Source organism: Arvicanthis niloticus, chromosome 2, assembly GCF_011762505.2.
Source record: "Arvicanthis niloticus isolate mArvNil1 chromosome 2, mArvNil1.pat.X, whole genome shotgun sequence".
In the NCBI taxonomy this organism is placed as follows: domain Eukaryota; kingdom Metazoa; phylum Chordata; class Mammalia; order Rodentia; family Muridae; genus Arvicanthis; species Arvicanthis niloticus.
Window position 1 is genome coordinate 15,628,078 of NC_047659.1, and position 13,941 is coordinate 15,642,018.

The 13,941-nt window shown below is 42.8% G+C and overlaps 1 protein-coding gene across 1 annotated transcript in view; it reads right to left on the reverse strand.

Annotated features, from left to right (window-relative positions):
- Positions 1-1,852: 1,852 nt before the first annotated feature.
- Strbp (spermatid perinuclear RNA binding protein) overlaps positions 1,853-13,941 on the reverse strand; it is a 133,304-nt gene continuing 121,215 nt past the window's right edge. The window contains exons 19-20 of the transcript XR_013108550.1: positions 12,872-13,005; positions 1,853-11,878 (exon numbers count right to left, since the gene is read on the reverse strand). The gene's annotated coding sequence lies outside the window, so the exon portion shown is untranslated. The remainder of the gene's footprint in view (positions 11,879-12,871; positions 13,006-13,941) is intronic.

Consider the following 13,941-nt stretch of genomic DNA (forward strand, 5'->3'; position numbering starts at 1 on the left):
AACCCAAAATATCTTCAGGTATTAATGAACATTCCATGGAAGGCTCAGAGCACCAGATGCTCTCATTTGTAACCTGACTCAGGGGAGGGGGGAACATGAAAGAAGTGTGGAGAGTAAGCAAGTATCAGATATAGGTCTAAGAGTGGAACATGTCACAGGTGAACCTTGTTTAGTATAGAGTTCATTAAGCTGTTGGTGAGGCAGGTCTAGGATAGGGGTATTGCCGATAGCAATAGTGTACTGTGACAGGTGGTACCAGGCACTCAAGAGAATGAACAGGTCAGGCAGTTAGGAGCTGGCCTGCTGTGTTCAAAGGTAGTTAAATACAATCTGCAGGCTGAAGGACATATCTTGGAGCATGGAAGCCCCACTATCAGTGGAGAGAGGGAGGAAGAGGCTTAAAACACTGGGCAAGAGCTCTGAAGTGTAAAGCCAAGATGGAGAAGAAAAACAATTGTAAGGGAAAAAAAGGATGATCCACACAAACCCCAATTAAGCCCAGAATACCACATTGCCCAGATCTGAATGACCTAAAAGTAACAAAAATCTGAGCCCTTGTGAAGGAACATAGAGGTAAGTGACAAGGGCCACTGGCTCAGAGCACCAGATGCTAAAACACCTAAGATTGACTGAGGGAAGGGAGCGAGGACATGAGCTGGAGCAACATGATTACAAAAAAATGACTGAGATGCTGGCTTAAAGAATAAAAGGCACAAGTGCTAGGCTCTTCACTACCCTATTATAGGTGAAGAAGGGTCTAAACAAGGTCACACAGCTCTATGTTGTCCTACAGTTTTAAATCCCAACAGCCAGGGTGTTACTTTATACCTGCCTGTTGCTCTCTTCCCTATATGTACATTACATTCTATATGTACATTACATGGAAATTTTCTTATGGCTATAAGACATGGCTCTGAACATACACCCCACGAAACCTTTCTCTGCCCGCTGGCCTCACAGGGGTTGCTATCATTGCAGGAGGCCCTTGATTGTTGTCACACATCCCTTATCCTCTGTCCTCTTCCCCCCCGCATTCCCTAGTTACCCAATAAACCTTTCTGCTGTGGGCTGAGCCCTGTGCCCATTACAAGCAAGAGTGCTCTCTCGGGCCGAGAATGCAGTCGCAGTAGAAACAAGCTGGCTCTTCTGAATCCCAGCCACCAAGTCTTTTGAAATCCAGGCTGACAGTGTGCAGAAAAAACACAGAGCCCTAAATTTTAAGGTGCTTCAAGACACACGACCCAATGCAACTGTCTACTTACCTAACCAGTGGGCCAGGTGTCACAGTAGTCTCCAGCAGGTTTCCCAGGGCTGGCTGCTGGAGGAAGAGCTTCACCACCTTTGAAGTCAACTGCTTGCTGCTGCCATGTAGATGTTCTACTCCTGTTACTGGTAATGCCTGCATCTTGCTAACTCATGGGACAGTTTTGAGGGTTAGAAGTAAAAGATCTAAAAGGTTTACATTGAGCACCCATGCAATATGACACACCACTTGGAGCCAATTGGAAGTTTGAAATGGCAAACTACACAGGCCCCAAATCACTGGCCTTTACAGGACATATGCACACACACTCCCTCTGTATGAAGTGAACAACCTCTGTCATTAACTGAGTTTGTCTGAGAAAAGGAGTGAAGCTTGCACTTGATTCAATTTTATTGGTATGTCTGTATGTGCTTGGGTAAGTAGGTATGTGTAGAGGCCAGAAGATGGCATTGGATCTACTGGGTGGTGCTGAGACTGAACTCAAGCCCTCTAAAACAACAGTGAGCCCTTTTAACCGCTGAGGCATCTCCACAGCTAGTACTGTAAACTTTTCAGCAGAGTGAGTCCTGCACAGAATAGTCCAGGCCATTCCTATTTTACACATAGCGTTTATTTTTATTTGTCCAAATGGGAAAGAAATGCAACATATCAAGGCATTACAAACTGCAGCAGCCAGACAAGGAGTCTATGGCAGAGTCCAACATACTCAACACAAAGGAGCCGCAGTGTGGGTGCTGCTCGCAGGGCTCGGAGCAGCAGGGTCCCTTTGGATGAAGGCCAGGCATCTCTGGGCGAGGCACTGATGATAGTCCACACATGCAGGCTGCTGCTTCAAGCACGCTGACACTTGGAAAGTCCAGAGTCTACATGTTACCACAGGCCCAGAAGGCATGGGGCAGTCCATGGTGCTTGTGGTTTCCAATGTTTAACATAGTATACATCATGAAATTATTGCCAAAGACTTTGCACTGCAAATATACTATTTACACTGTGTACTTGGGAAAACAGTAAATACAAATGGGTATTTTAAACAGACTCCTTAGCACTAACTTGGCCAACATCAGACTCAAGAAAGCCTGGAGATAAATGCCACCTGTAACTCTGCAAAAGACAGATTTTCTCATCCTGGACCTGAACAAAGTACTTGTTTTACGCCTTGGTGTGCTTCATAAACCCAGTCCTACTCCCAATTCCTGGGATACAGAGCAAGGACCCTAGACAGGCTGAGGATGCTCTGCCCCAGTCTGGCAGATTCTACAACCAAGTATGCTTTCCAGAAACAGGAATAAGGGTAGATAAGGCCATCCGCACCACTATAGTGTGGCCTGTCACTAAAAAGCTGTCATGTGAGGTGAGCTAGGAGAAAAACAGCACTCCACATCCTTAGATTTCTTGTGAGGAGTGAATGCTACCTGATGGCACCAGGCAGCCTGAGCATAAAAGATGACTGTTAGAGAAGGGGCTTCGTGCATCTGGTAGCAGCAACACTTCTGTCCTTGAGTCATGTTAACAGTAGAGTACTTGTGGAATGTGGGGTTACGGGGCTCACATCCGAATCCTCCTTTACAGATGGATACCATGGATACCTTGAGGATCACCTGGGACATAACTGTGTTCAGGGGATACGTTTACTTAGATCCCTGTGCCCTGCTACTGATTAACTAAACCAGAATGTTTATGACAAGAAAAATCAAGTTTCTTGGCCAGAGTGGGAAAGTATGCTCAACCAGGAAGGGTGGACCATATCAACCACTCACCAAAAGGCAAGAAGCCAGAAACTAAAAATGCAACTTTCTAAGTTACAGGAAGAAACTTACAGGCAGCCTTTCTAATTGCCTCTAAAACTCCTATCCTTACTGTTGATTCATTTCCTTGATCAACTGACAAGGAACAAAAACATTTTTCTGGCTCAGGGACATAGTTTTTTAATTTATTTATTTTTTAATTTTGACCATCTTCACAGTGTTAAACCTATGACTGAAGACTCTGACACAGTCAACAGGCAAACTTCTATCACTGACTGACCATGCCAAGTGACAAGAACCACCCTATGAGGCTAGAACGCGTTTCAGGACTTGGCTGCCAAATAAAAGAATATTCCTGAGCTGAATGTGGTGGTGCACAGCCTGTAATCCCAGCACTCAGGAAGCAGAGGCAGGCAAATCTCCCTAAGTTTGAGAGCAGTCTGGTCTATAGAGCAAGTTCCAGGATAGCCAGGGATACACAGAGAAACCCTGTCTCAAACCAGAGAGAAAAAGAATATATTCCTGGTATCAACTATGGACAAACTGCACACTATCAAGACAGAGCCAGTCTCTGTCTACATACACAAATCATATTCCATGAACCCAGAAATGTCTCTAGAAAATTTTGAGGAATGCGCCTTCTACTGTCATCATCAGAGCTATTCCATATCTCACCAGGCAGCAAAATCCAAGGCAGCACATCCCTGTAAGAGCACTGATTCTCAATCTGTGGGTCAAGATCCCTCTGGCATGATTCATAACAGTAGCAAAATTATAATTATGAAGTAGCAACAAAAATTATCTCCTGGTTGGGGGTCACCACAATATGAGGAACAGAATTAAAGAGACAGTAGTATTAAAAGGTTGAGAACCACTGCACTAGAGGGAGCTAATAAGCAAGGCTTGAAAACAGCCAACATGTCTCCTAGGCACACCACCTTGCAGAATATCTACAGATCTCAAAAACTCACTGAGAGCAAGCAGTTGTTGCTGGAACTTTCTAAATGAAAGCTGCTATCAATGTGGCTAAAAACTGCCCTGAGGAAATTACCTGGAGAAGAGCAGGGCACCCTCCAGGCCCAGCATGCACCAAGGCAGTATTCACCTGTCAGTAGAAAGCTGCAAGGCCTGGCTTTAAGTGAGTCTGCATGCCACACAGCTTGCTCTGTGATTCGGTTCTAAAGGGGATAAAAATAGGGGAGGGGGGGTCATAGGATGGTGTCTACAATTTTACCCTCACACACCAAAGCCCAAAGCCCAAATTGTCCTGAATACAAGAGAGAGAGAGAGAGAGAGAGAGAGAGAGAGAGAGAGAGAGAGAGAGAGAGAGAGAGAGACACCAATGAAACACTGTTAGTAATCTCTAGGCTTTGAAAGGGTCTGAAGAACAGTCAAAGTGTCGTGTGACACCACTCATTCATCACAAAGACATCCTGGCAAGAAAACCTTTCAACATTCCAGCTGCACTTTGCATCATAATTCTAAGAGCACCTCACCCCTTCCTTACACATTTAGTCCACACTAAGCAGAAAGGTGTAATTTGTAGTTACAAGCATGGTCTATCATAATCAGAGTGACATCATTGAATGTAATGTGTCTGTGGTCACTTTATACTACGAAACTCACCTGTCAACTACCCACCACCTAGAGAATAGTCTGCACCCCTCAGCCTGTCACCCAGCCAGTCCCAATCTAGCCCAAGTGCCTCTGGCAACACAAAATTGTAGCTTGGACACAACCTCTCTACCATGTGGACCTGTCCACATCATCCTCTGGGTCTAGCTCCAGAGCTGCTGCCTCCCTTGGACTTTCCCCACTCAAAAGTCTTCCCTCCTCTTGGAGCTCCTCAGGAACCTTCCTGAGGCCAGCTGTTTCACTCTTTGCCCAGCAGTGTGTACCTGTTGCTTCCTGCTGACAGGATCTGCACCTTCCTTATCCTCAGTATGTGCACAGGAGAGCTCAGGAAGCTGCCACAGGGCAGATATAAACGGGTAAATAATCTTCTACTGTCTAAGGCCAGGGCTAGCTTCTGGCCTGGCATGTAAGTCATATGTGACTGGACACAGCCACACTCACCAATGCCTATACCATCTGAGGTATAGGTATGCTGCAGTGGCAGAGTTTAGAGTATGGCAGCAACTGTGTGCCCCAAAATGCTCACTCCATCCATTCAGCTCTTTACCATTCTCCAATGTGGTGAGTAAATTCTGGAAGGATTCTAGAAAGGAGAAGATTGTTGGCATAGGGTAGTAGGAGGGCTCCCAAAAGACTTTCGTTCTAACAGATGACGTGGTGACATCTGTATGGCCCTGGAGTTCTCACTGCTAAAAAACAGACAGTCTTGGTGTCACAAATACCTTTAACCTTTCTAAAGTTCTGACCTAAAGCCTCCAAATAATAGCTACCTCCAGGCTAGTCCCCAGCAGAGGTACACAAACTAAATAGAGCAGAAATCCATCCTGATTCACCCACTGGTATAGTAGCAGCCTACTATGTACAAGGCTCTAGTTTTGAAACACACACACACACACACACACACACACACACACACCCCAAACTGAAAAAATGCACCCCCTTGTGATTCCACCTGGTATCCTGTCCATGGTACCCAGGAGACAGGGCTAGCTGGATATTAACTCACAGCTGAAGTCCAGAGCAAATCCTTCAGTAACTACATGTCTTTTTCCTTAAGAACCTCTGTAAAGAAAATGCACCTTACCAATGGCTAAAGACTATCTAGACTCTACAGATTCTCTGACCTTGTGTAAGCTAAATTTTTAAAATTAAAAAAAAAAAAAAAAATCTAAATGACAGATCTTCAGTAAAAGGGAATATCCAGTACCTATCATGTTGTGATAGGCAGACCCAGCCTTGTTTAAAAAAAAAAAAAAAAAAAAAAAAAAAAAAGTAAAGATGTCACCTGGCTTCAATTGTCTGCCTGATGCCAAGTAAGTGCTTCTTCCCACAGCCCCATCTGAGCCCTTGCTCCACTCCACTAAACACTACTATTACCTTCTTGGTCAGAAGCAGCACCACTCTCTCTGGATAGGGATGGTCTATCAGATCTGCTTATGAAGAGTGGCTGTGGCCCCTCTGCTACAGCTCTAGCAACTCCTCCATCCTTATCTGGGCATGGCAACAGCCCCTTTCTTCTCAGTCACAATGGGGTTCTTGACTGTCTGTTCTCTCACAGTTTTTTCATCACACTCAAGAATGGTAATCACAAAGGGTACAGCACCCAGGGCTCTTCAAAAAATAGTTCTGGAAAATATGTCCCACCTACTATTTCGCCCTGCTAACCATTTCATGAGGCCTACCAGGCTGAGCCTTTGGCTTGCAGATGTCCCTGCCAAGGTTTTCTCCAGAATCCCCTCATTGCTCTGTACTGTACCATCTGAAGGCCTGGGTCACTTGGACCAGGGCTACTGCAACTGTGACTCAGCTCTATGTCTTCCCTATGCTATAAGTCAACTCACCCACCCGGCCCTTATCTCAGTGGTCTGCAAAACTGAAAATGGGCCCACTAGACATCAACTGTGAAGCCAGGAATAGTATCCCTATGAGCAGGTAGAGCAGAGCTGACAGCTTTGGAATTTCCACTACAGAAGACAGCTCTGATTCTGCTTACACCTCCTGACATGCAACTCACTTTCCTGCACCTTACACCTACCTGGCCATCTGTCCTTGCTCAGTTCTCCTAAGCTGAAAACCTTGTCATATGACATTCCCAACACTAAGCACAGCCAAAGTAAAGTGAATGTTTTCCTCAGTAAGTTCATGTGCTCAAGAAAGAGTAGCTATTCCAAGCAATGTCTCCCAGTCCTGTCACAGGTGATTAAAATGGACATCCCATGGCACAATCTCTTCTATACAACCCAACAACTGGCTGGGGTGTTGCTTTTGGCGGCTTCTCACTACATAGCTAAGGCTGGCATGAACTCAGTGTTCCTCATGCACCACCAAAGGCAGCTCACAGTTTCAGCATATGCTCTCAACATCCCACAGTCACACTTCTTACCTTGTGCTCTTCCAAAGCACCTCACCTGCCCCATGTGGTACTTTCACATCAAAGTGTCTATTCATAGTTGTCTTTACCCTTTTGGAACCAAATACGAGTAAATAAAGTCCTTTAAAATAACTGGTAAGACTAGCCATGTTTGTCTAAGGCCACCCCCCCTTCACTAGCCTCAGCATCCTGGTCCTTTGATCTTATTTCTGGGTGATGTAAGCCTGAGTTCCTCAAGTGACAATCTCCATACTTTAACATCTCAAAGGAGGATATTCATAATTGTTCTTAATGTAGACTCAAATACAAATGACAGATTCTACAAAGCAGAGCCTTGTGTGAGACTGCTCCAAAAAGTGCCACTGTGAGGATGACCCTTTGGTTAACTAAGCACAGGCAGACTAGCCAACTTCCCCCCAAAAGATCACATTTCTAAAAGCCCAAGATCTCTCAAGAAGCATCCACTAAGTTGCACTTCATTATATACAGTTTTGTTAACAGCACGAGACTATTAATATTCCACTGTGCTGCTAGCAAAAACCAGGCTTCCCGGCTTAGAGTTGGTTAGCAATCCATTTCCACAGGAACCAGGGAGAGCATGAGCTAGAACAGGAAAGGGAAAAGAAGAACTGGATTGGTTCTGTTTGTTCCATTAAGTAAGGCACATGCTGTATAGTCCCAAAGTCTAGAAGAAGGGTAAGTAGAACATGCCCCAGACAGAGGAAGGACACTTCTATCAAATGGTCTTTGGGAAGGAAGCAAGGTGGTGAGGAATGCACAGTACCAGCTGAGCAGAACACAGTCAAGAACATGCAGATTCTGCCACCAAACACTATGTAATTGAGTAAAGTCACTTTACTTAAGGTCCTTTCCTAATAAGAACAAACTTTTAGGTCCTTCAGTTGCAGGATTCAAAAGCAATTCCTACTAGTTTCTGTTAACCCTCAGAGCAGCACAGAAATGTAATTTCCTGTGTGGCTCAATACTCACTAATTAGAAGCCACAGTGTTTTGCCACAAACAAGCAGGGTGGTTTGCAAAGACCTCTGGGGTTTAGTTCCATGAAAAACAATATTCCCTGCATCACTACTCCAGGACTCAGAGCTAGAAATGGACCACATAATGGGAGAGAGCTCTGTAGTGTTCTGTGTCCTATCCAGACTTCTCATTCCTTCACACTATGATCATCTCTGGAACTTGGTTAGAATATGATTATTTCTTCCAATGCTCCAATGGAACACAGAATGCTTTGCAGGAAAAGTGTCAGTTGGCAAAGATGATAGAATCTTGGGCAAGGTGGGATCCCCACATCTTCCTGCCCCTAAGCAATTGGTGATGAAGTTGGGAAGTAGCTTGCAAGCCAACATGGTGAGAAGCAAATATCTCCACAGACCCTGCAGCTCTCAAGTCATGTTCACTAAACCCTGGGCCCAAGATGAAGAGAAGACTCACATTCCAAACTGTCAAATGCCTATCACTCAGCATCAATCTTTTGATGTGCTACCTTACAACACCTGACCAGGTCTACCTCTCTATACCAGACTCCATGAGCAAACCCTCAAACTCCACCATCACCTTTCTCAAGTAGAGAATACATTCCCAGAAAGAGCTAATGAAAACAGATACCCAGCCTCTTGTTACTTCATCCAAACAGAACAAGCTTTAGACACAAAAGCTTTCTCTGTCAAACAGCCCACTTTCTCTTCATCCTCTGTTTGTTAGATATTTTATCATCAGTGACCCCCACACCTCCCAAAAACCAAAAATCCCTGTATTTCAAGGTATTCTGTTCTGCTCAGAAATATGCTTAATACAGGAGGCCTAGAAATCAGGCCAGCTTTCACTGCAGCCTTATACTTTGTAGCCTGCTGAGCAGAAAGGAGCTTTGGTACAAAAAAACAGATGGGACTCATTCCTGTCTCTAGCAGTTAACTTTGAACATTAGATTCATGTCTAGATCAGAAATTAACAGCACCTCCAAGAGAGCTGCCTGAGAATTAAGAATGTCCCAGTGTCACACATGCCCACAACACCAATTCTAGCAATGTTCCTTCCACATTCCCATTCTGGCTTCTTAAATCTGCTACTCACACTCCAAAATAGTTCTTCTTGACCCCAAAATAGTTTCTGTCAATTTTATACAGTTGTCACATGAACACTGTAGATGAAAATATGTTGAAATGTCAAAATGTTGGCCAAGCCTAAGTTCTACACAAAACCTGCCATTAACTGAACTACTTGGGATAGTTAGTTATACAAAGGAAACCAGGAAGGAGAATCTTGAACAAAGAAAAGGGCCAGCAGTGTCCTAACTGCAACTGTGCTGGGACCATGAGCCACTGATGGCCATGCAGCAGCAAAGAGAAGACATGGACCATTCCTCTTCACTGCAATGGTGGCAATCTTTACGACACCCTTTGTGAGGCAACACAGCCACTTGCACGAATGGCAAAGCTCCAGGAAGAAAAGGCCATGATCCTCCTCTGGTCACTGGTTATGGTTGTTTTTGTAGTAGTTTGGTTTTTGAGATGGTTGTTGTTGTTGCTGCTGCTGTTGGCAGGGTAGTTTGTTGGTGTGTGTGCATGCATGCCTACATTAAGAGCCTTTCTTCAGATGCTGGATAAGTGAGATGAAGAACCTATCAACAGTTTCAGCTAAGCAGAAATACAGCAATTTTTACGAGGTAACATGAGTCTAACTCACTGTTAGACTCCTTAAAGGTAATCCTCGTCCAGAGTTTTTTTTTAAATTACAGCATCATATAATCCAATCTATGTTTCCACATAACTCACCTCCTACCAACCTGGGACTCAACCCTGTCTACCCCCTTCTTCTTCTGAGATCACATCTTTGCCAGCGTGTGTGAGCCAGTGCTTCCATGTATTCAGTTGAGCAGCAGCAACTTCACCATCAACCCACTTGTCCTTGTATTAAACAGAAACTTCCCAATTGTATCCAAATAGGCAGATAAACGGATAAAGACAGAAATAGACTAATAATGTTCTAAGAGTTATCAGATAGAAGGAAGGCAACATATGCTGATGAGTGCAGATGCATTCCAGTATATCCAAGCATCAAACAAGGTATAAGAACTCTTCACAAAAAATGAGTCAACAGCATTCTAAGTATGCTTCCTAAAATAACTTGTTCTTTACCAACAAACACACAAGCCTTGAAAACTAGATTCTGGCCATTGTAGAGTTTTTATTACTAAAGTCTGGGTAGGAAACTTCAATCGGCAGGTAGATGGTCTAAGTTCAGCCCTTGTGAAATTCTAAGCACCCATAAATCCTAAACAAGTATTTACAAACCCTGGGCTGCAAGTTGGCTGATTTAACTGCTGCAGCAGAAATATGAACAAATCTGTTCTGCCAAGTCTGGCCTCAGCCTGGAAGCTGCCCAAACCTATGAGCACAAAGGAGTAAGCCCAACTCAACCCTGAGCAGGCCATGCACCTGCTGTTTAACCAGTATAGCCTCACCTCTCTAATATCCTTCCTAACACCTCAACTACAACAGCAGAGTCAGCATTCACAGAGTACTTGCTGTGTACCAGGTACCATTAAAAGCTTTGGATATATAAAGTCATGAGATATCCAAGTTCCACGAAAATGGGCTGGAGTGAGAGAAATGCTTTGGCCTAGATCCTCATATGGTTTATGTGCTATATATCTAGCTGTGTTGTAAATCTTATATAACCCAAATTTACATTATGGTTCTATTTTTAAAAACTTCCAAAGATCACTACTTCAAACATTAATTGAAGCTGTTAGCTCCTAACTGAAATAATGGTATGTGGAAAAGGATACTTATTTATATAATTAATCCAACATGAATTCTTTACTTAAGACAATCTTTCTGTAAAATACTGTTATGAAAAAGGGAATTCATCTTAAATTGGCTGTACTGTACTCTGTAAGTTAGGTAGTACAGAAACACACACTGGTGTTGAACTCATCAAGAAAGCAGGTACTTGGGTCTGCTGTTGTCACTAACATCCCACCCATCTCCCTCCTCAAGCCTCCTAGTCACACTAAGGAACCCTAGCTGTATGATACCAGATGTTGCAGAAAACAAGACTGAATGCCATGGCATCTTTCTGTCTCTGGGTGACTTGAGGAGGTATTAAAAGAGTGGAAATAAAAGGCAGACCATTCAGAGTGGGCTGCTTTCCCAAGTAACTCTGCTTACAATGGTTACAAGCTCCAAACAGCTTATGGAAAAAAAAAACATCTCTAGCTCATTTTCCTAACTTAGTACTGTACTGACTCTTTTCCTCCACTCTGATCATTAGTGAAAAATAAAAACTAGGACAATTATACAGCAAGTGATTTCTTATAACAGTAACACTCACCTGCCACTGAAAGAATGTAGTCAGGATTTACATTTCTCATTGAGTTCTTTGCAGGACTATACAAAGAGCTGCCAAAAGCAGTGGTCATTTGAATGACCTTCTCATTTTCTGACCACACATTTGGACAGAACATGAATAGCATAACCAGAGCAAAGTTCAGGCCCTCAAGAATGCCAGGGAAATATGCTCCTTGACAAAATTCTCAGGTAACACCAATTTTAGTGTTGAAAAGCCTACAAATACCAGTATTTTATAATTAAGCTACTAAATGAATTAATAACTTTTGCCACTGTCTGTATACTATCTCGCAAAGTAGGCTATTTATTTACAACATAGCCAATTCCATTAGCAAAGAACTTTCAGACTTAAGATGCTTCCACTGCTCAGAGCCTCTGTTCCCTGGTCCCAGAAAAGGACCTGGTATCCACAAGCAGAGGACTGCAGTGCACTGCACTTCTCTGTTCTGCTTTGTACAGCCTTTCACAGAAGCCGACCTCATAAACTGCAGGTTCTGTGTGGGAACAAAGTTCCGGCAGCCTTAATGTTAGAGATGAACAGAAACTGCTATAGAAAGAAACATATAACACAAAATCCATTTATACATACATGCAAGTGCACACACGCACTCGCGCGCACACACACATACACATATACAGCTTTAGCACATAACAACATAATGAGGTGTATTTGTGGGATAAGGTTTGGTCTAATCCTTACATCCTTTAAATGAACGCTGTTCATGACTGAATATGGTGAAAAATAATATTCTAGCTACCTAACTTGAAAAAGACAGACAGACAGACAGACAGACAGACACACACACACACACACACACACACAAAGATTCCTTAAGCAGATTTGGTTTCTGCAGACTCAGTATTTACATTTCTGAGTCTTGCTCAAGATGATTCTGCAAATAATTAGCTTAACTCAGCCAATTACATGTATTTCCCACAGTTTATAGTTTTTTTCTTTGATTCTCTATTGCTTCTTTTTTTTTTTAATGGCTTCTTGCTGTTGCTGTATTGGAGCATGCAACACAGGTCAGAGAAGGTTATCTTCTTGAGAGATTGGCACTTGTACCCCTCAGCCTGTGCAGCAGCAAATGCACATGAATTCTACAGCATGTCACCAGCATTACTGCTTCTGATATCCTAGCTCCTTGAACAAGAGTGTGCCCTGTCATTTGAATTCTCCTTAGATAGTGCTCCTACAATTGAATTATTATATTCAAACAGGTATAAATTACATATACATTATATCCTACATTTCTACCCACATACACTTGACTCAGTGAATGTGAAATGTTTCTCTTGAATATAAAGCATTTACAAGAGTATTAAAACAAATGCTGGAAATTACTATTTTACATTTAGACCATAAAAATTGAAAGTTAATGCAGTGACATAAGACCTAAGAGATCCAATACATCATATGATTGTCATATATGCAGGTTATGTTAATTGGTTATTGTTTTCTTTAATCAGAAAATAAAAGAGCTTACCTTTGAATACTGAGATCACAGCTTACAGTCACTATATCTCAGCCTATTTTATACAAGTGATATGGCTACGGAGGTCCGAGGAGAACGAGAATAAAGTGAGATAAACGTGCTGAAAACTGCTTAAAAGTATTAACCTGAAATACACAGAGGGTCCAACACCAGTTTTAAAAATACATTAACAAGATTATTCCCAGCTCTTCAATTAACTATGGTGACTGATTCATGATTTTCAAACATTCACCCATTTAAAAAAAAAAAAATAGAAGAAAAAAGAAAATGCTAATCCAAGCAAAACTGTTAAGTATTTCATTCCCAAGGGTAACAGTTTGAGAGATTACAAACAATTTCAGGAGCTACTTAAACCCAACCCCTTATTTCATCATACTATGCACCGAACCTCATCAGCATGAGGTATGCTGGAAACCTATGGAGCCATTATGGGGCAAAAGAGATGTGGCACTCCTGTGGCCTTAAGGGACACAGGTTGCCTGCTACACCTCTGGTGAAGCGCCAGCCCCCACCAAAAGATATGGCTTAAGGAGGACACCTGTCTCAGATTAGTTATAATACTTCTAGCCGGCACAGTCAGAAAAGTAAAAGCTCTAGTTATGTGCTAAAAATGATTTAAAAGTATCAGAGGATAGCACAGCTCACACAGATTCTAAGTTCTACATTGATCTGTAAAGTCCCTGACAAGAGCTACTGAAGGGCTTACATCTAGGTATTGCTACATGTCCAAAAGGAGAGCTTTAAAATAGACATTGTGGCTTTGGACAAAGTATTGCTCTTCTTTAAAATTCTCAGTCATTAATTTCAAAAAGGGTTAGAGTCACCACTCTGAAAACTGGAAAGCCTTAGGGGTCACATTGTTCTTAAGACCAAGATATAAAATTGTCATTCAAGCCAGACAACCTGATGGTTCTAGAAGTCAGAGAAGAAATCTTGAGGGCCCAAGTGAATAATAAATGGTGCGACGCTCAGAGGCTGGCAATAGGGGCTGTCAATGAAAAAACCACCTACAGTGGAGAAAAGAGCAGAGAAGCAGAGCTTTATGTTAATCTCACACAATT